This window comes from Sebastes umbrosus, chromosome 1 (genome assembly GCF_015220745.1).
Source record: "Sebastes umbrosus isolate fSebUmb1 chromosome 1, fSebUmb1.pri, whole genome shotgun sequence".
Taxonomy (NCBI): domain Eukaryota; kingdom Metazoa; phylum Chordata; class Actinopteri; order Perciformes; family Sebastidae; genus Sebastes; species Sebastes umbrosus.
In genome coordinates this window covers 330,826-354,035 of record NC_051269.1, presented here as the reverse complement: position 1 = coordinate 354,035, position 23,210 = coordinate 330,826, and the positions used below count along the sequence as shown (strand labels likewise).

The 23,210-nt window shown below is 42.4% G+C and overlaps 1 protein-coding gene across 1 annotated transcript in view; it reads right to left on the bottom strand.

Moving 5' to 3' along the window:
• LOC119498058 (E3 ubiquitin-protein ligase RNF123) overlaps nucleotides 1-23,210 on the bottom strand; it is a 222,629-nt gene that overhangs the window by 59,607 nt on the left and 139,812 nt on the right.

Sequence of the window (23,210 nt, the reverse complement as noted above, 5' to 3'; positions counted from 1 at the left end):
CGTTACTTTTGGACGGACCGTGGACGGTGTGTCAATATCAGCTCGTTACATGCATAGTGTCCTTTCAAAATGACCTTCCGTTTTCACAGGAAGTTAGGTTAAGGCAACACAAACAACTTTAGTTAGGGTTAGAAAACGGTCGTGGTTGATGTTAACTTCACTGACTATCGACTCACGGGACTGACGATACCGACAAGTCACGTGACTTAAGACTGACGTGACAAAATAAGTAAAAGTTACTTTTGGTTTCACATGGGACACCAACAGCGGTCTCCTGGTTGAAAGTCTTGTGTTTGTGTTGAATAACGTGGGTGGGTTTACATAAGTGTTAGTTGAAAGTCCGGTTTGTCACATACTGTCGCTAAAGGCTGCGTCGGTCTCCGATGCCGAGGGGCACCGACCAAACTGTGGTATTTGACGAGTTGGGAGTGAGAACGGGTTGGCTGGAGAGATTATATATCTTGTCTGGCCTGGAAACGCCTGGCTTCAGGGTTCCCCAGGAAGAGCTGAAAAACACTGCCGGTGATAGGGACGAGAAGGATCTTATGAACCTTCTTAAGCTTCAGAATTATTTCCCAAAAATATTAGAACTGAAGACACTCTTAGAAATGATGGTAGATGAACGAGTGACTCATCCACACTGCAGGAGGAACCAAAACTACATGATTTGAACATATATATATATATATATATATGTATATATATATATATATATAAGGGATCCTCGTATTGAAAAATGTCTTAACCGATAATCAACCCTTGTTAACCGATTATTAACCGTTAACCGACAAGATTTGTACCTCGCATGCAGCATGTACCAGCTGCAGGAGCACAACAGATATTGGTTGACGGGAGTCTCCAGTTCACCGTCCGGGAGCGTTAACTTAGCAGCTACGATGCTGCATGTAGTGTTGCGAACATGCAGCCACTTTCCCAGTAAAAGTCTCCACCACACATTTAGTTTAGTTTAGCAGGTTGTCAGCTGTCTGTCTGCCTGGCGTAACTTTAGAGAGTGTCCAATAAACTGTGTGTGTATTTGTGCTACGTTAGCAGCTCTAGCATTGCGGAGGCTTTCGTGCTCGCTGCCGCACACATAGTCTGCGTAACTTTTAGTGAGTTCCATCAGAACGTGTGTGTGTTGGCGATGAGTGTAAGGTTGTCGGTGGCGTTCTAGCTGTGAATCGTAGGTGTAAGCAGTGTGTGTACAGTTTATTTGTTGGTGAATAAATGCTACGAAACTACAACTCCTCCGCTCCGCTCAAGCGAGACAGAGACCGGAGCCAACTTCCTGTATCCTGCAATTCCGGCTAGCCTCTTAAGGTGGACTGTTAAGGTGGACCAGCTTTTCTCCTTAAAGTGACGAGTCGCTCCTCTGAGCCGCTCAGCTTTTGAGTTAATTATTAACATTTCTATTTTAACCGATAGGGTTAATCGATTAAAATGCTTAATGTCGGTTAACGGTTAATTATTGACATCCCTAATGTATATATATATATATACTGGAAAAAGAAAGTTCGGAAACTTGTGTTTGGTCGATTATTTCTCTGTTGTTACAATGCAAATTGGCATTGTATTTCACATCGTTGGAAAGCCTGTTTATTTACCTTCACAATGATGTCCAACTTGTAAGGATCATGCATTTGTTGGATGAGCAGCACAGCTGATTATGTGGGTAGGCGCCCAAGAAAAATTTGCCAAAAATGCTCTGCCATGGTAAACAGTGTATTCTCCTGTTGGTACTGACTCTTGTTAAGGTAAATAAACAGGCTTTCCAACCATGTAAAATACAATGACCATTAGCATTGTAACAACAGAGAAATAATCAACCAAACACAAGTTTCCGAACTTTCTTTTTCCAGTTTATATACATATACATATATATTATATATATATATATATATATATATATAATATATACAGTATATTTGTGACATGAACTTTATAACTTGAGGTGTTTCTTACTCTTTGTGTTCCCATTTTAAGAATAGCTGAGTTCAAACAGACATTACAGCACTAATAACTCCTCAGTGCTGTCTAAAATAATTCTGTAGTCTATTTGTGTAGAGAGGAGTGTGTGTGTGTGTGTGTGTCTGTGTGATCTTAATCCCCTGTGAAAGGAGATCAGCATGAAACACACACTATGAACAAGACCTGAAGGCAGCTCCTAACACACACACACCTGAACCCATGCAGAGTGAGGGCAGAGGAACAGAGATGCCTCTCTCTGGTTCTCTCTGGTGCAGAAGGTGATCTGATCAGGTGACTGATGGACCTTTGATGGGTCACTGAGCTGAGTCAGCATGATAATGATGTGCCTGGTAGGTTGAGCTGTAAACAGTCAGGATCAGCTACATAACAACGACCTGAATATCCTGTCTGTTCGTCTGAAGGGAACGTGTTTAGGTGTTCTATAAACGGATGATGGAAGTAGCTAAGGAATGTTCTGATTAATTTACTTAAATACAAATTGAAAATTTGAATATTTCTGCATACTGGGATCCGTGTATCAGTGTAAAGCTGAGACTCTGATGGATCCAATGAGCCCAACTATATTCATGTGTGATGATGTTAGTCCCCATAGGAGACATTTCATTGACCTCACTGTATAAAATGACCTGTGGTGACCTCTAGGATAATCACAGCCTCATGAAACTTTACAGCCACAAACTAGAGACCTAGAGCATTCAGAGGATAGATGGATCAAACTAGAGACCTAGAGCATTCAGAGGACGGATGGATCAGGCTACAGACCTAGAGCATTCAGAGGATGGATGGATCAGACTAGAGACCTAGAGCATTCAGAGGACGGATGGATCAGACTAGAGACCTAGAGCATTCAGAGGATGGATGGATCAGACTAGAGACCTAGAGCATTCAGAGGATGGATGGATCAAACTACAAACCTAGAGCAGTCAGAGGATGGATGGATCAGACTAGAGACCTAGAGCATTCAGAGGATGGATGGATCAAACTATAGACCTAGAGCATTCAGAGGATGGATGGATCAAACTAGAGACCTAGAGCAATTCAGAGGATGGATGGATCAAACTAGAGACCTAGAGCATTCAGAGGATGGATGGATCAGACTAGAGACCTAGAAACATTCAGAGGATGGCTGGCTTTCCTAGCTACATTGACAATAAGGGGTTTGCTGAGCAGTTTACACAAACTGACATCGTGCTCGCCATTCAATCGCTGACAAAAATGAAAATTCGTGCAGAAATCTCAAAACGTCCAAACAGTTTTTGATCCCAAATCACAGGCATGGCTTTTTTTTATGGTAGCTTCCTCAAGGTCGTGGTGTCTTATTGTGAGGTAATTTACATTTTGATCAATTCTCCAGTGGTAAAATATATTGATAAATTATAGTAACAAATCCTGTGTACAAATGGTATCAAACCAAAAATTGCTGTAACAACTTATGAAGGACATAATAGAGCATGGGGATGACATCATATACTTCTATCATAGTGTTCCACACTCTTAAACACTTTCACTATTTATTTTAATTGACTAATTCATTTATTAATCAATCTTTATTTCTCATTAATGACTAGAAGAACTTGACACTCAGTGCTGAGCTGCATCTCAATTTGGTCTTCAGGTTTCCAGCTTTCAGATGATGTACACCACTTCTATGTGACATCTACTGCTGACCTGCTATCTCCTCCTAAAGAACCCCTGGTCCCTTACCCTTCTTAAAAGAGTGTGGAACGGTAAGGGGTTAACATGCTCAAGTGTATTAATGTGTTGGCTACAATGCATTGAGAAGTGACCAGTTTGTGTCCCATAGAAACAACAACAGCAAGTGGAAACTAGTGATGTCTCAATTCCAGAAATCTAGTAGTCGATACCAATACCAGTGAATTTCCACGATTCTCAATACTAAATTCGATACCACGATAAAAAAACAAAACAACAACAACGATAAATCCCCTGTACTGTAATTCAACATGTACTCTTTTTTTAAAAACATTTGAACATTACAAAAAACAGAGGCATGTAGCCTTTAAGTAATAAATAAAAAGAATTGACCCATTTTGTTCATTTTGGCGTATCAGCGCCATGTTATCACTCAGTAGTCAGACAACGGACGCTACATACTGACCGTGAACGCATCTGGTCCGTCAGCTCAGAGCAGCAGGAGTCACACACGGGACGAGAGAGTTGACAGACCGAGAATTGGCAGAGGATTTGTTGTCGAAGTGAAAAGCAAACGCACCTATTTAGCAATATTTCACGTTTAATCTCAATGCTCTAAGGGAACCATAATGTTAATGAGGTAATCGCCGTGAGGTGGATGGAGCCGTCACAGCCGGTGTGCACTGAGCAGCGGCGCCAGGTAGAGCCCCGCAGCAAAAACTCTACCGGAGAGGCCAGACACACCGCCAACCGACGGTAAAGATCAGAGTCAGCGCTCTGCACATGTTGACCGTCATATTTTCTTGTAAAATGTCCGGTGTAACCGGTAACACCGGTGTTGTCACAAGTTTATTAACCGGTGAGAACATTTCCTCACTGTCACATCCCTACCGACGACCATTACAGGCATCGTACGGGACCTTCGGTACTGTAGAAAAAGAGTACCGTCTCTTTTTTTAAATTTTGGCATCGACTTGGTACCGAAGTATCGGTTCTCGTGACATCCCTAGTGGAAACAAAGGGGCTCAGCTTAGTTTGGATGAGAAACATTTTCAGAGTCTGTGATTTGACCCCGAAACAAACAATTCTCTGGATCTACATGAATCAGGCGGCTGCCATATACTGTATATATTTAAGAGTTTACAGCTACTGTTTAGAGACATAGATGCCAAGTAACTAGTCAGAGATAAAGACATGCTGAGAAGAGTAGAGAACACTCTAACCAGCTTGCTGTGCAAAGAAATAAGCAACATATAACGCAGAGATGTCTACAATACACAATGATATTATGTTAGCATCGATGGGTTTGTCCCTGCTAAAAACTCATGAGGCAGAAAAAACACTCATTCACTCACTCAAAAATGCAACAGCAATATGTCATCAAAGCAACGTATACTGAGCAGCCATTGAGCTAAACTAAAGAGGATTCCACCTGCTCATGACTGAACTGAGTCTGAAGCTCCGTCCTGTTTCTTTAACTGCGTAATTAAAGGTTACATAAAGGTTATCAAGAATAATTATGCAAACGAGACATTTATACACACAAATAGCTAGAAAATACTCCCTCTTTAAAAACACAATTTAAGATTGCATAATCAAATTTAAACCTTAATATATTAATGGATTATAATTTTACAATAGCCAGTAATGCCAAGAGATACTAAATAAAAGGTATAAACTTTGATACATTTCAATCTCTTTAAACTTTCTGTTACCATGGAGATGCCCGTTGGTAGAGATATCATTTAATCGATAATAAAGAAGATCCACATGTTTGTGGTAGCAAACCGTTATCAGATTAAGACAGAGGATAATAATAAATATGTCAATACGTAATATTCATTCCTTAATGTCTGAAACTGCACGCTGACCACTCCATATGAATAATATCTAGAAATATAATATTCTGATCTGACGGGTTGAAAGATCAAAAAAAGAAGAATCATTCTTATAATTTGGGATCAAAACGGGGAACAAGTGTCATCTCACACTGGGACATTATCAATAGGGCGCATGTTTGCAATTTGGTGATGAGTTTCATTGCATGGCGACTTGGAGAAGAGAAAAGAGGGATTTCCGGTACAACTTCACCTCCTTCCGAAGGTGCACGTAGAAAGGAAAAGGTGTGAAGAGGTAAAACTCCAGCAACACTTGTAGTATATACCAGCCCAGTCACCAGGGAAACATGTTGGCATCGTACATTTCTGCAAACCACAGATATGTTGAGTGACGACGTTTCTCTGTACGGTCAGAACAGGTGACGTTGTATAACCAGCACAGTTAGTGAAAGCTACGTGGTACAATAACAACTGGAACCAGCAAGGAAGTCAGCTAAGGGTGGTCATCATTTATTTACACTTGTTTTGTTGTTAGGCTATGTTGTTAGGCTACGTTGTTAGGTTACGTAGTTACGTTACGTTTTTACGCTGCGTTGTTAGGCTGCGTTGTTACGCTGGGTTGTTGCGCTACGTAGTTACGCTACGTAGTTACGCTACGTAGTTACGATGTAGTTACGCGACGTAGTTACGCGACGTAGTTACGCTACGTAGTTACGCTACGTAGTTACGCTACGTAGTTACCTTACATTATTATTTCAACACAAACCATGGTGTTTTTTCTAACAATAACCAAGTAGTTTAATTTCTTTAACGCATTAACTCAACTTCATATTTTTAGGTTGTAGCGCCTCAGTTTTAAAGCTAGAGTGAAGATAGTAGCATTATATGAAACTATAAAACCTGATGAATCCAATGGTACCAACCATGTCATACTAGCTCGCAAAGGAGGTTAAATAACGCTCCAAACTTATGCTAAATTTTGGCGAGGAAAAACTGTCATGGCCATTTTCAAAGGGGTCCTTTGACCTGAAAATGGGTTCTATGGGTACCCACGAGTCTCCCCTTTACAGACATGCCCACTTTATGATAATCACATGCAGTTTGGGGCAAGTCATAGTCAAGTCAGCACACTGACACACTGACAGCTGTTGTTGCCTGTTGGGCTGCAGTTTGCCATGTTATGATGTGAGCATATTATTTATGCTAAATGCAGTACCTGTGAGGGTTTCTGGACAATATCTGTCATTGTTTTGTGTTGTTAATTGATTTCCAATAATAAATATATATACATGCATTTAAATAAAGCAGCATATTTGTCCACTCCCATGTTGATGAGAGTACTAAATACTTGACAAATCTCCCTTAAAGGGAAATTTAGAACAGATAAAAAAAATAGTGTGATTCATTTGCGATTAATCACAATTAAATATTTTAATCAATTGACAGCCCTGATTTCTCAACATTAACCATGTGACAGTGTTTCTGCGAGTGTGATATGAAGCTGATATTCATGAAACGTTTCAGAATGTACAATGCCAACGTTTGTTTCTGCCGACCTGGTTGAGTATGCAGAACTTTCTCAGAAAAAAAGAATAAAAGTATGCCACACTAAATGGGGTTAACACCTCCTCTGCACACCTCTAACATGCTGCCCCTTTAGATGCACTGCTCTTGCCAACGGACCAAATATGATGTCACTCCTGTCCTTTATCGGACACTCCCCTGGGGATTGGCCTGAAGCCACATGACCCCATATCCAGCTCATCTATATGTGAGCTCCACATGGCTGACATGTGGCTGGATGTCTATGATTGGTTGGCTTTCACATTTTCAGTTTTTTGTTCTGCTCCATATCTATTATATTATTTCTAAACATTTAATAAATTGTCTCTTAAACATCTATAAACATCATAGATAGATATTTGTAACACTTGTTAATGGTTAATAACTGCTGTTTCTGGTCCGTTCATCTATGTACTGTTTATAGATATTTTACGATATCTTACAGGGTTTACAAATCATTTAGTACTCACTAACAAATACTTAATATAGTATATAAAATGTTATATGTGCAATAATAAACGATGATTAATAGTTTACTAATGTAATCAGAATATAACTGTTATCGTCTCTCATCAGCTATGATACAGAATTTATATACTAATTATTTCATATTACACAAACTAATGATAAAATAACTTAAATTATAGCACTACTAATAATTAGTAAACGATTATTAATTATCATTTCACGGTTTGTTTTGGGGACTATTTGTAAGTTCTTACACGTCTAAATCATTGCAGGTCGGTGTCCCATGTGTCCCAATGTGCGCGTCGCGTGTGACTACGCTGTTCCGACTCAGGACTCCAACACAAACTACACGGAAGGCACCAACCCTCTTGTGTTGTATCTAGTGCCAGCTCGTCTGTTAAACAGTGTTGGCCGCGGTCGAGAGGACGCGGGGTGAGACCGTAGCTTTGGTCTCCAGGACCGGAGGTCTCTGCTGTACTCTGCTCCTCTGCCTGCCTTCTACTCACACAACGCGCTCGTTCTCACTCTTTTCGCTCCACTCTCATGTGCATGTGCCCACACTCCACACTGCAAGAAGAGTTAGTTTAGCTCTGAGAATATCTAGTGAATGTACAGTGGACGTTTGTGCAGAAATAACTGCTGCAGCTCCTCCAGACCACAGAGGTTTCCCGTGTCTTGTGAAGTGACGGGGCTCCGCAGAGAGAACGTTATCATCTCCGATCAAAAACTCTGGCGTCTCCCCTGTTCCCTCCGGCCGCGGTCGGGGAGGCTGAGGCGGGAAAAAGCCAACACTAGGATCAGCATTGATTCATGGAGAGACCTGTCGTCTGGTCAGCTAACATTACTGCCAAGCAGCTGAAATATAGAGTGATATTGGCTTTAGCTGCCCGTGGGTCACCTCACTGTTTTGAGCGATGCTTGTTCATGTCTATATAGAGCGAGCACAAGCGCCTAGCAACAGCAACGCTGACTTTAGTGACTTCACGGCCACAGGTGGTTCCGCTGTCAACAAGACATTCTGATTCTTACAAACCGTCCCTTTAATAGTAAAATAACTATTAAACTAAGTTTAATAAACTATCATTCACCATTATAAATGATTGTTATATAAAGTGTTACCATATGTATGTGTTTTATGATGACCCTGATGAAGGTCACAAGCCTTCGAGGGAAAGAAATGTTTACATTATGCCAAAGGTCGGGAGGATTCATCCTCTGGGGAACATGAATACAAACCTGTCCTGACATGCTGACAACATGAATTCTTCAAGTACAATAATCATACTTGCAGCACTTGTTATCATGAATATGGGGATAAGAATGATGTCCTGCACCTGTCAATAATTATTTATAGAAACTGACCTGCAACCATGTGTGGAAAAAGTGGTATTTTAAAGCTATTAGATAATAACCATGTAGAACTATTACAAAAATGTGTCTGTTTGCGTGTATGTCCATTTAGATTTAAAGCAACGATTGTAAGTCTGCAGAGATATGTCTTCTCCATGTGCATCTCTCTATGGCCAACCAGATTTCCTCCAGAATCCCCCTCACACGTGGCAGCATAAGCCTCAGAGACAGAGAGAGAGAGAGAGAGACAGGTGAGGAGAGAGAGAGAGACAGGATGAAAACAACAAAGTCTTATATGCCAGAAACAGAAACAGAAATAGATAGAAAGCGAAAAAAGAGAAAAAGAGAAAAGACGAGACCAGGAAGAGGAGGAGGAGGAGGAGGGTCTGAGTGGCGGATGATGCTGAGGGGGGATGAGAGAGAGAAAGAGAGATGAGAGAGGGGTAGGTGGGGGGGGGGGGGGGGGGGGGGGGGGGGTGGGGGGGGGGGGAGGAGGAGGATTAAACCAGAGCGGAGGAGAGGAAGAGGATAGGAGGAGCTGGGAAAGCACCAGAGGAGGCAGACACAGCTCACAGCTGAGCTGAGAGCGAGCGGGTGAGAGAACGGGAAGCAGCTCGCAGCTCAACCTCCCAATCTGGACACACATATATGTATGCACACACAGTCTGGGGAAAGGAATAACTTCTCTCCCTCCATCTGTGTCCTTCTTTTTCTGAGCTTTCGGAGAAAGAGAAAGAAGGAAGAGCTCACAGCATGCATGTTTAACAGATTTCTCCTCTGCATGAAAATCTCTCATCCTCCCACTGCTGAAGGAAAGAAGAAACGAGAAGAAGAAGAAACGGCTGCATGTTGTACAGATCAGCCGAGGGAGAGAGACACCGAGAGCAACGGAGCAGCGTGTGAAACCTCCAAGTGTTCTGCGCTGCCGCTGCCTGCGAGTGAAGAGAAGTGAAGTGAAGTGGACAGGATGCTGACTTCTTGAAAATCTAATCTGCGACTCGGGGCGGGCCGTGGGCGGCAGACAGCCGGGGCCGTGATTCACAAAACCCGACTTGGCGTGGAAACAATAGAGGACGCTGCACTACAAGACGGGGCTCCTCCATCATGAGAGGAGCTGCCTGTGAGTGAAGAGGAGAGAAAGTGAGATCATGTGGGAACTTGAAGATGTGTTTGGAGGGAAAAAAAAGCACATCCTGAGGCTGGTCTGTTTACATCTTCTGACAACGATGTTCCCACATGAAGCTAAACGAGGAATCAAAAGCAGAGGAGCTGCAGATAGAGGCACAGGATATACCGATCAGGACATCTGTCTGGTGTTGGAGTACAAAGGTGCAGTTATGGGCTAAATGGATCGCCGAGAGGTGAGAGGAAAGTCCTGCTGAACGCTCTTCACAATGTCTCCTCCGACTGGAATAAAACCGACGACAACAAGGGAGAATATTTTAACACCACGACGTACCTGCACCTCCTCACTTTTTCCACTTTTCACAACACCTGGATGACTTTTAAAAAAACTTTGACTGTGCATATATATCACATATCGACTTATCTTTTTCCAAAATACTTCTGGTAAAGAGTGGATTTTGTTCAACCCCGCTGAACAGGAATCACCTGAGCAGAATGGATTGTTTGTTTACAGCGGCACACCTGGACTCACAAACTCTGCCGTTTGTTCTGTAGCCACCCTCTTTTTATTTATTTTTTTCTTGGTTTGCCCTCTCCAGATGGCTGCCGCGCCGGCAAGCGGACGCGGATGCGATCGCCTCGTTCAACATTAACCGGGTTTCACAAAATAAACGACCGCACCGCAGTGCGAGCTGGAAAGTAATTGAAACCCGGCGAGCGAGCGTGCATTACAGTGGCGTTTGTGTTTGTGCCCTGCGTCTTAACTACAAACTCTGTCTTAGAGACTGAGGGGTTTTCAACATTGACACTATATTATTATATTTGATTATCTGCCTGCAGCAGGAAGCAGAAGAGACATTAGCTCCATATGTAAAAGGACCTGGAAGAAGATAAAAATGAAAAACAAGTACTCACAGTCTCATGTGTTAGTTTGTCAGAAGTCTTTTAGTATTAAAAGTCAAAATGAGATGAGTCCCTGCTTGCATGAAGGATGTGAAACACATGTATAAAAAGGTTAGCTAGTAACAGAGATAACAAAGAGAAGACTATAAACAGATCTCTGGCTGCTGATGCCCACAGCCTGCTGTGGCATCATGCCTGTACGTAGCTGGTGAGCAGTGTTTTTTCTGCAGGGTGTGGTGGCACCAGCAGTTACAGCAGCATCGCCGTCGTGGTGGTCTGTTGCGTCCTGTTGGTTTGTCTTCCAGCCTCCCCCAGCTGAGCCCGGTCCAGGCCACCATCTGTCTGTCTCAGGGCTCCTCCCAGGCGGGCGGGTGCCTCTGTGCCTCGGACATCCTCAGCTGCACCGACGCCGGTCTGGATCAGGTCCCAGAGAGATGCCCGTCTCCACTGGTCACTCTGGACCTCAGCCACAACCGGATCGAGCGGTTGGACGGGGGTGGCTTCGAAGGACTTTATCGATTGGAGACGTTATCGGTTAGCGAACAACCAGCTGGCCACTATTCAAACCGGGGGCGTTCCGAAACACCTCGGGACTCTGCTCAGACACCTGGACCTGTCGTCCAATCAGCCTTCAAGTTTTGGAGCGGCATTATTTCTGGATCTTCCCGGGATTGGAGGAACTGCTGCTGTTCAACAAACCGTATTATCCGCGTAGAGAGCAGATGCTCTGGCCGGACTGGGCAGCTCCGCAAGGCCTACCTCAGTCATAACCGGCCTCACTGACTTCCCCCTCTTTTCCATCCAGAGCACAGCCACCCTCACCTGTCCATGCTGGACCTGTCCTCAAACCGCCTGCCCAAACTACCCTGGAGGACATAACAAACTTACCCATGTCATTGCAGAGAGACTCTACCTTCACAACAACTCCTGGTGTGTGAGTGCTCCATGTACGGATTGTTCCGGCACTGGGAACAGAGAACTTCACCTCCGTGACAGACTTCCGACAACAGCACACTTGTCTGGTCTACGGGATCCAGAGAGGCACCTGCGTTTCTTCCAACATGGCCGCTACTTTGAAAAATGCAACTTGACTGTGATGAGTCAGGGTCTGAGAGAGCAGAATAGCAGTATTTCAGTGAATGCCAGGGAAGCGGTGCTGCTGCACTGTGTGACCATACGCTCGCCGGACAGCACGTGACCTTTCTCTGGGTGTCACCCAATCAGGAGTACGTGGTGCCGACGGGAACAACGATCATAAAGATGTTCCCCAACGGCAGCTTGGAGATCGTGGCGGCGCGCGCAGAGGACTCCGGCATCTACTGGTGGCATTGTCCCTGGATCAGCGGCTGGCAGCGCAACGAGACGCGGGAGGTCAACGTGACCGTGGTGCTGCACCACGACGGCGAGCTCACGAGCCGTTCAACACCGGATTCACCAACCCTGCTGGGCTGCGTGGTGAGCTGGGGCTGGTTCCTCTTGTACCTCTTTTCTGACGCCCTGCCGCTGCCCCCCCTGCCTGAAGGCCCCGACCCCGGCCACGGCCACCCCGAGCCAGGGGAACGAGACCGTCCAGTCCTCCATCCTCACCCCTACCCCGCCAGCGACCACCGAGGGGCCCGGGCCGCTAAGGTCAGTTACTAACAAGCATGTGGTCTTTCTGGAGCCAATCAGAGAGCAGCAGAACGGCAGACTCAGGGCGGGGCGGGAGGACATTTGGGTCCAGGTTTACTGCTAGGGGCAGAGCAGCACTCAAAGCTCCACAACCAATCTCAGCAGAGGGCGAGGGAGACAGACTCCATCATCTCCATGTTCTCAGACACTCCCATCATGTTGCCATAGCAACGGGACTAACAGAGAGCGCGAGAGAGACAGTACTGGCACTATCATCCCCTCTCACTCACTCCTTCCTCTGCTTCTCCGTTACCTCCTCACCACCTCCCACTGCACCCAGCACCAGACCACCTCCCACTGCACCCAGCACCAGACCTGAACAAACCAGTAATCCCATACTGGACTTTCAAAATGTCTCTTTTCTTTTGCAACAGCCTGATAAAAAACTGAAGTGCAATTTGAAGAGATTGAATACTGTTAACCATATATTGCTGTTTGCCCAGGTCTTGCCCCCACTAAGCCCCACAGACAGCCATGAACCAATGCACTGTGACGGGACGGGCTCAGGCAGACTGACAGGGTAGGTACGGTGCTCACGGAGAACACACTGGAAAGAGAGATGTAGGGAGGACAGTACATACCTGTCAGAATTATAAACAGACCAAAAATAGAACGATTATGAACTTAGTGGAGGAGCTGCGAACACAGCCTCAAGTCGGTGAGCGAGGAAACTGTGTTTGAGATGCAGTTCAAAGGACGTCAGGGATGTTTTTATCCTGCCACCGCGATGAGCACGGACTGCTGCTGTCCCTTTAAGCACGGCTTGTACCTTTAATAAACATTTGCTGCAGATGCCTTCTTGTCTCGTACAGAGATATAGAGAACAGATCTTTTTGTAGAGCTTTTTAGTGTTTCCTTTCTTTTTTGTTTTCCAGTCAGTTGATTAGAGCCAACCCAACCTGCGTAGTGTAGCTCTGTCACAATGTGAAACATGTTAGAGTAGACAAGCTAGAGAAGAAGAAGAGGAGCTTTTAGCCAGTAAAAATAGATTTAAAGGATAAGGTTTGAACTCGTATCCCCCTCCTTCCTCCTCCTCCTCCTCCTCCTCCTCCTCCTCTCCCCTGGAAAAATGATTACTGTCATCATCAGTCAGAACACAAGTTCAGGAAAACAAAAGGGAAATAAATAAATTAATAAAATGTCGCAGAGGAGGGACCGTTGTTTGGTGAGTTGGAGACGGTGGAACGTTTTAATGCTCCTCTTTTTACTCACTCTGTCTGAGACAATAATGTGGGGATGAAGCTTTGGCAGGACTGACGGGACAATCAGGACATGTTTAGTTTTGACTGTCTTCTTCTTCACTGTATTCACTGCATCCCCCCCCCCCTCACACTGCCCCGACCCCTCCTTCCTGTCTTTACCTGTGTGTAATAAACCTCTGTATCTGGACTGTCCAGGTGAACGTCTGCCTTCTTATTGCTACTGAGATGTGACAGTGTAAAGAGTGTGTCTGTGTGTGTGTGTGTGTGTGCATGTATCCGTACAGCCACATTCAGTCTGGACCAGGTGAATAAACTCAGCTGACAGTTCTCCAAACATTCAACAACAACTTCACTGAATTATCAGAACAAATTCTGCTGGAAAATATCAAATATGATTTTGTTTCTTTCCAACTAACAAAAAGTAAAAGCTTCACAATGAAGATACTCAGTTAATCTTTCTGCAGTAGTAATAGTAGTAGTAGTAGTAATAGTAGTAGTAGTAGTAGTTGTAGTAGTAGTAGTAGTTGCAGTAGTAGTATTAGTAGTAGTAGTAGTAGTTGTAGTAGTAGTAGTAGTAGTAGTAGTATTAGTAGTTGTAGTAGTTGCAGTAGTAGTATTAGTAGTAGTAGTAGTAGTTGTAGTAGTTGCAGTAGTTGTAGTAGTTGCAGTAGTAGTAGTAGTTGCAGTAGTTGCAGTAGTAGTAGTAGTAGTAGTAGTAGTAGTAGTAGTAGTATTAGTAGTAGTAGTAGTAGTAGTTGTAGTAGTTGCAGTAGTAGTATTAGTAGTAGTAGTAGTAGTTGTAGTAGTAGTAGTTGTAGTAGTTGTAGTAGTAGTAGTAGTAGTAGTAGTAGTTGTAGTAGTAGTAGTTGTAGTAGTAGTAGTAGTCTGTAGTTGTTGACAACATGATGGAGTGGGGGGAAAAAATCAATTCCCCTATGTATTGCAATTCTTTTTTTTTTACGAGTTTTAAACAGATGTTTTAATGCCAGAGTCGATATATTTGCTTCCAATGAGTCTATGTGGAGGTAGAAGGAAGTTACCGCTTTTATTGTGGTAGTCTGAGTAACATGACGTCATATCCGTTCTGTATCCGTCTACCAAAACAAACCTCAGAAAGTCTAAACCGTTGGAGGGTCAGCATGGATACGACCTGCACCCTCCCATGTTAAATCCAGCGTGGTAAACACTACACATCCAGTAAAGGATGGAAACACTTTGGGTTTCACACATTGCAGGAAAAGCAGAGCTAGACATCACGGCTAAAGATGCATGCTAACTCTGTCACGGACAGGAAACGTTATCATATCGCGGTAACGTTGCGGTCGAGCCGGCCGTCGCTCTCTTCTCCGTGGTCAAATGGGCCGACGCTACAACTGTAGAGCACCCATATACTGACATTTCTGTTCTCTGCATTCAAACGGCCCCGATGGAGCTGACCATGGATGGATAAAGAGAACGGAGCTGACGGGAGAGCTAGAGACCACCTTGGAGAAGTTAGAGGAAGTAGACACGTGGGACTACGTCCGCTTTTCAAAATAAGGTGTTAACAAAGGGAACTGTATATACAAAATACATCTATGGAAATAAGATTGATGGATTATATTCAGCAGAAGTATTAAACATTATAAATTAAAAAGAAAATACCACTATCTGTGAGGGAAATGTCTTCATTCTTTGATTTTTGGGTTGCTGGATAAAAAATGTAATAAATAATTCCTGACAATGACTGATATATTTGACTTCAGGACATCTCTGACCACATACATGCTGAAAATCAAACATTTTTACTGGATTCATTTAGAGATTTTCCAAAGAGTCCCCATAGTTTAGTGATAAAAAAAAGTTAACAAAAATCGCAATAAATTGCAATATTGAATCGCAATACTCGTAGAACAGCAATACTTAAAAATTGCAATACATATCGAATCGGCACCCGAGTTTGGTTTTAGCATCAGATCGGGAGGGAGGTGTCTCGTCCCTGTCCGCAAAATGACAGCCAGATGATGCAGAGATGATTTCAGATGGCTTGTCACAGTGGTAGCAGGTTACTGACAGAAAAAAACAAACATCTCCAATAAATATTCTTTTGGACGGAATAAAACAACGGAACATGAATACAGCAACAACAGTTAGTTCCTGCAAGTTGTACATTACTTTTAAGGCTGATAAATGGAGTCCAATTGATTTTGTCCAGGGACTGTATTGATAATAATACTGTATACTTAATACTCGATACCACGTAGATTTCATATACTCTCTAGCTTTATATAAGAGAGACAGATGTAGCACAAAGGAGAACATCATGTTATTTCTACTAATACAGAGCAGAGGATCAGACTGTGTGTTTGGACCATTGTGTCACATGAGATCATTTCTGATATCTAGTAAAAGCATAAATAAAACCACATGTTTGTCCATTAACATCAACACCTCCTTGTTTGGTCGTTTCATTGCCATCATCACCACCTTCACTGCTGTCACCATCATCTTCATCAACATCATAATCATGCCGTGGTTATTGTCTCCATGAAAAAAGATGATTTGAATGAGAAAATCATGAAGCTAGGCTGAATGGTTCTGCCTCATTTAAAGCTCCATTTCAAAGCTGTTTCCATCCATGTGTAGGAATGAGAATTATTTCCAAATCTGTAAACTCTAGATGCTATTTAATTTTTCTAACCTCTGCTTATGGAACATTATGGTCATTGGGTCTCACACAAGAACAACAGATTCACTTTTCGGTCCTTTAAGACAATATGCCTCCCCGTCCTCATACGTGATTGGCCGCGTGCACGTACGCATCAGTCAGTGCACGAGGCCGAGCGGTGTCGAGATAAATAAGGGAGCTGAGAGGGAGCGCATTAAAAAAGAGAGAACTGCAGGAAAGTGTCGCTAAATGCTGCAAAAGGGCTGATATGTTCACCAGCAGGAGGCATGTAGGTGTTTAAACCACCGTCAACACGTTATAATATCACAACTATCCTTCCTGAGTGGCTTCTGTGTCTTCAAACATTACTAAATGTCATCAAAAGGTAATGATAGAATAGAAAATACTTTATTGTTTACTTTTTGAAAGCATCAGGCATTTGTCGTTGGTGTGCAAAATCTGCTATTTCTGCTATAAAATCTGCTATAGAGAGCCAAAGCCCGCAGCATGGCTTTATGTCTCCAGGCTATAGACCAGACCAGCATGGCTTTATGTCTCCAGGCTATAGACCAGACCGGCTCGGCTTTATGGCTCCAAGCTATAGACCAGACCGGCACGGCTTTATGGCTCCAAGCTATAGACCAGACCGGCACGGCTTTATGTCTCCAGGCTATAGACCAGACTGGCACGGCTTTATGGCTCCAAGCTATAGACCAGACCGGCACGGCTTTATGGCTCCAAGCTATAGACCAGACCGGCACGGCTTTATGTCTCCAGGCTATAGACCAGACTGGCACGGCTTATGGCTCAAGCTATAGACCAGACCGGCACGGCTTTATGGCTCCAAGCTATAGACCAGACCAGCATGGCGCAGTCAGGTGGTTTAACCCATTCAGACAGAACAGATCCAGGTGGGTTAACCCATTCAGACAGAACAGATTCAGGTGGTTTAACCCATTCAGACAGAACAGATCCAGGTGGTTTAACCCATTCAGACAGAACAGATCCAGGTGGTTTAACCCATTCAGACAGAACAGATCCAGGTGGGTTAACCCATTCAGACAGAACACAGGGAGGTGGTTTAACCCATTCAGACAGAACAGATCCAGGTGGTTTAACCCATTCAGACAGAACACAGTCAGGTGATTTAACCCATTCAGACAGAACAGATCCAGGTGATTTAACCCATTCAGACAGAACACATCCAGGTGGTTTAACCCATTCAGACAGAACACAGTGAAGAGGTTTAACCCATTCAGACAGAACACAGTCAGGTGATTTAACCCATTCAAACAGAACACAGTCAGGTGATTTAACCCATTCAGACAGAACACATCCAGGTGATTTAACCCATTCAGACAGAACACATCCAGGTGGTTTAACCCATTCAGACAGAACACAGTCAGCTGGGAAAATGAATGCAGAGATTTAGTTTCAACTCAGAAACAGAAACAAAAAAAAATCAAATATCTCAGAGACCGTATGCCCCAAAACACGCCTGGTGGAACATTTGCCCCGACCCAGGCAATGTTTCATCTAATCGCGTCTTTTCATTGATATTATATGCAAATGCATCACCTCTAAAATCCCCTCATGTTCTGTCTGAACAGATCCTTTAAATATCCAAGAAGGAGTGAAACTATTTCCTTTCCTTCATGTCTGAGAGAACACAAAGTGATCTCATAAGTAGACTAAACACATGATGTAATCAGTTCACAGTATAAACACGAGTCCTGCTGTTTGCTTCACTTCAACAGCTCTGAATGTGTCTGATAGGATGTAAGAAGGGGAAATAAAACACCTTTAAACAGGACCAACCCACACACACACATAACGATGGATCATTAATCCCCCCTGTTCATATCCTGTGTTACCTTCATGCTATTATTCAAATCAACGCGATATCACTGAACGTCACAGAAGATCCTCTGCAGCCATAAATAACCGCTGGGAATCACTGATGGTGATGCAGATCCTGTGAAGGGGGTTAGGCCGTTATTCTGATGTCTAACAGCCCACACAGGGCTGATGTGCCAGGAAGGGGGGGGTTCTGAGACACAGAGGGAGGATTTTTTCACACTTTATTAAGAAACTCTACACACATCAGTTTACTGCACAGGAGAAACAAAGACTCTGGAGAATAACAGCTGTGAACCCCTCTGGTGATGATTCCCCCTTTTTAAAGATACGGTGTGATATGATACTGTAGGGAATAAAAACAACAAACATCCACGTAGTAAAAAACAAGCTGCAGAACTTCACTGAAGTCGGAACCTGCCAATATAAAAAATAAATGAATAAATAAATAAATAAATGACTTGAAAAAATTAATAAATATATCATTATACTGTATATAGCAAAATAATATAAAAATATATAATAAATGAATTCATTAATTGATAAAATGTGACATTTGCTTAATTTTGTTTTTAAATCTTTGTATCAATTCCCTTATTTATTTACTCCTGTTTAACTTTTCCCTTTTATTTATTTATTTATTTTTTATTATTTTTTAAATGTATTTATTTATTCATGTATTTATTTTTGCATCATTTACTTATTATTTATTTATTTATGCATTTGTTTTTCATTTATTTATTTATTTACTTATTTTTTTCATTTATTTTGTATTTATTTTTAAATATATGTATTTATTTATGTAATCATACATTTATGCATTTATTTATATTTTTAAAATAATTTTTAAATGTATTTATTTATGCATTTATTATTTTATTTTTGCATTTATTTTATATTATTATTTTTTTTTTTTTTAATTTATTTATTTATTTTTTTGTATTCATTTTTAAATGTATGTATTTATTATGTATTTATTTATCTCTGCCCAATTTCCCCTTTGCATTTCACCCCCAAACTTATTTATTTCTGTATTCTTTTCTTTATAGATGTCTTTACGCATTTTTGCCTCTGTCCACTAAAAGTGCTTGTTTTTGCCATGACAGACTCTGGTTGTCATTATAAGTGTCTGACATTATAGAAAGAGTCCCACACAAGGAGAATTATTGTTCTGAAATCTCGCGAGGTGACATGTTGCTGGAAGACAACAGTGGAAACATGAGTGCCAGCTGGGCAGAGTTTAGTGTTGTTTAGGGTTTAGGGATGTCATGAGAACTGACACGTTGATACTAAGTTGATGCCAAAATTCTGAAAACGTGTTGTTGTTTTTTTTACAGTACTGCAGGTACTGTCAGGACCGGGGATCAGGGGTCGAGACTAACGGCGGGGTGTCCCGTTGTCCCGGGGACGGTAGAAAACGTCTCTGATAATGCTACATTGTGAAAAAATCTGTGTTGAAATGGGCAGAAGGAGAGCTAGTTAGCGCAGCACAGTCCATATTTATTTATGTTACATTATTATAATTATGACATTATCAGTGATTTGTTCAAAACAAAGCTGTTGCAGTTGCTAATCAAATGTTCATTTAAATACAGTATATATGACAAAGTAAAGCAATGTTAATAATGTTATATATTTGTTTAATTTTTTCTCTTAAAAAAACAACAAAAAGAACCGTTAAGAGTACCGGTTCGATAAGCAGTATCGGTAAGACTAGTAGTGCCATTAAAACCTTAATGATACCCATCCCTACCGATGATCGTGATCACAGTGCGAGTGGTTTGTGGATATTAGATCCCACATTACACTGCATCTCCCGTCCAACACTTTCTGTGACATTACGAAACCAACGAGGTGACATTCAGGTCCACCTCACGCTGTGATTGGTCAGCTGTGAGCGCGTAAACTGGGTTTGAACTTGTCTTTTCTCGTTCTTCACACATCACTTCTCCTGTGAACGGCTGCGGTCAGTGCTGTGACCGTCAGTCCGTCCTTCTCTAAGTGGAGCTGACTTCTCGTCAGTGCCTCAGCTGAGAGGGTTAATGCGAGGGGGAAAGTAAAGGGATGTTCTCACAGCGATGCACTTATGTGAAGTGGAGGGTCGAACTACCATTAAATATTCAAGAGATCTTCCCTCGTGCTCGGCTTCCGCTTCAAAACAAGTCAACATTCGGTCGAGGCTTGTAAAACGACTGCAGAGAACACGATTCGGTCATCGCAGAGGAGATATGAAGAATATGTTTCTGGTGGTTGAATTAAAGTTAACAATGGAGAAACTAAAAGGTACCGTACGTCATACAGTAAATAATATTTTTCAAGACATGTTGAGGGTTCATGATGAACTATCAAACTCCCAGTTATTCTAAAGGCCTTTACATACCAGCAACAAACCTAACGAAACAGAAAAACCTAATATTCTTTTTCTGCGTTAAAACTAGAACGCGATAATAACATAATAATATGTTCATGCAAATTCATTTTAACGCATGAACGCATTAACGCATCTTTCAGAGCTTGTAGTGGGCTCCGTTTTAAAGCTAGAGTGGATATGCTGTTTTATCGCAAAGGAGGTTCAATAAGCCTCCGAATTTACGCTAAATGTTGTCGAGGAAAAACTGTCATGTTCATTTTCAAAGGAGTCTCTTGACCTCTGACCTCCAAATCAGTGAATGTAAATGGGTTCCATGGGTACCCACGAGTCTCCCCTTTACAGACATGCCCACTTTATGATAATCACATGCAGTTTGGGGCAAGTCATAGTCAAGTCAGCACACTGACACACTGACAGCTGTTGTTGCCTGTTGGGCTGCAGTTTACCATGTTATGATTTGAGCATATTGTTTTATGCTAAATGCAGTACCTGTGAGGGTTTCTGGACAATATCTGTCATTGTTTTGTGTTGATAATTGATTTACAATAATAAATATATACATATTTGCATATTTGTCAACTCCCATGTTGATAAGAGTATTAAATACCTGACTAATCTCCCTTTAAGGTACATTTTGAACAGATACAAAATATGTGATTAATTTGTGATTAATCGTGATTAAATATGGACAATCATGCTATTAATTGCGCTTAAATATTTTAATTGATTGACAGCCCTAATTTAAGGACGTATGTACATCTATCTTAGCATTTATGATTGTAAATATATATTTAATTTATTATTATTTTTGTTGATTGATTTTCTCTAAACTTTAATATTTTTACTGATGGTTGTTAATAAAGTCAAATAATATGGCAGCACTCCAGAAAGTCAGTGGTAAAAGCTGACCAGACGAAGGTCTCTCCATGAATCAATGCTGATCCTAGTGTTGGCTTTTCCTGCCTCAGCCTCCCGACCGCGGCCGGAGGGAACAGGGGAGACACCGGAGTTTTGATCGGAGACGATAACGTTTCTCTCTGCGGAGCCCCGTCACTTCACAAGACACGGGAAACCTCTGTTGGTCTGGAGGAGCTGCAGCAGTTATTTCTGCACAAACGTCCACTAGATATTCACTAGATATTCTCAGAGCTAAACTACTACTGCACGTTCATTTGGTGGCGTTCTAGCTGTGAACGTAAGTGTAGCAGTGTATGTACAGTTTATTTGTCGGTGAATAAACACTACTACTCCTCCGAGCCAACTTCCTGTATCTGTAACTCCGGCTCAGATTCTCTTAAGGTGGGCTGTTAAGGTGGACCAGCTATTCTCCTTTAAGTGACGAGCTGCTCCTCTGAGTTTTGCCCAGCATTTTAGCTATTTTTTTTAATTTCTTTTAACCGTTAGCATTAATAGGTTAAAATTATTAATGTTGGTTAAACAGTAAATAATTAACATCCCTATTCTGGAAGTGTTTTACTCTGTTCTGTATTCCTATTTCAATTTTTGTCTTTAAACAGTCTCCCTCAAACGATACCCACAAGCCTCGGCCGCTGTTCGTAGGGAGAGGAAGCCAGTCTTCTTCTATCTTGTTTGCTAGTGCGCACATGTGCAACATGGCTGCTTACACACACCACCGACTGTAGTGTGATCACGGCTTTACTGGACACATATTCCACACACCAACAGACATGCAGACACCCACGCAGACAGCCGGAGATTCAAAGTGTGCCGTGACACTGAGTGGCCTCATGTATGAGCTCATGTTAGACGGCAGTAGCCAGCTGATCTGACTCCAACAGAAGAGGAAGAGCTGCTGCTGCGTTAAGAGTCGACTTCCACGTCTACTGAGAGAGTGAAATACTGATTGAACCCCCTGAGACCCGTGATCCCGACTGACTTTACTGTGTTTCAGAGGCTGGAGCAGGTTCAGTTTTAGAGCTCGAGTGAAGTTACAGATATCATATGAAACTAGAAAAACCTACGGAGAATCACTGAAAAATGCAATTCTTGCAGAAATCTCCAAATGTCAAAAGTTTTTTAACCCAAATCCCAGCATGGCTTTTTCTACGGTGTTCCTCAAGGTCTTGGTGTCTTAATGTGGTGTTTTGGAGGGATTATTAATCATTTTGATCAATTCTCCAGTGGTACATTTTTTTTTTAATTTAGCACCAAATCTGTGTAACAAATGGTATCAACCCAAAAATCATATACTTCTATCATTATGTTCTAAGCTCTGATACGCTTTCACAATTGATCTTAATAATGAATTAATTCATGTTTATTTACGGGAAGGCACAGTGGTGCAGTGGTTAGCACTGCCTCCTCACAACAAGAGTGTCGCAGGTTCAAACCCTTCTGTGTGGAGTTAGCATGTTCTCCCCGTGTTAGCGTGGGTTTACTCTGGGTGCTCAGGTTTCCTCCCACAGTCCAAAGACATGTATGTTAGGTTCATTGTTGACTCTAAATGTCCCGTGGGTGTGAATGTGAGTGTGAATGGTGGTCTGTCTCTACGTGTCAGCCCTGTGACAGTCTGGAGACCTGTCCAGGTTGTACCCCGCCTTCACCCAATGTGA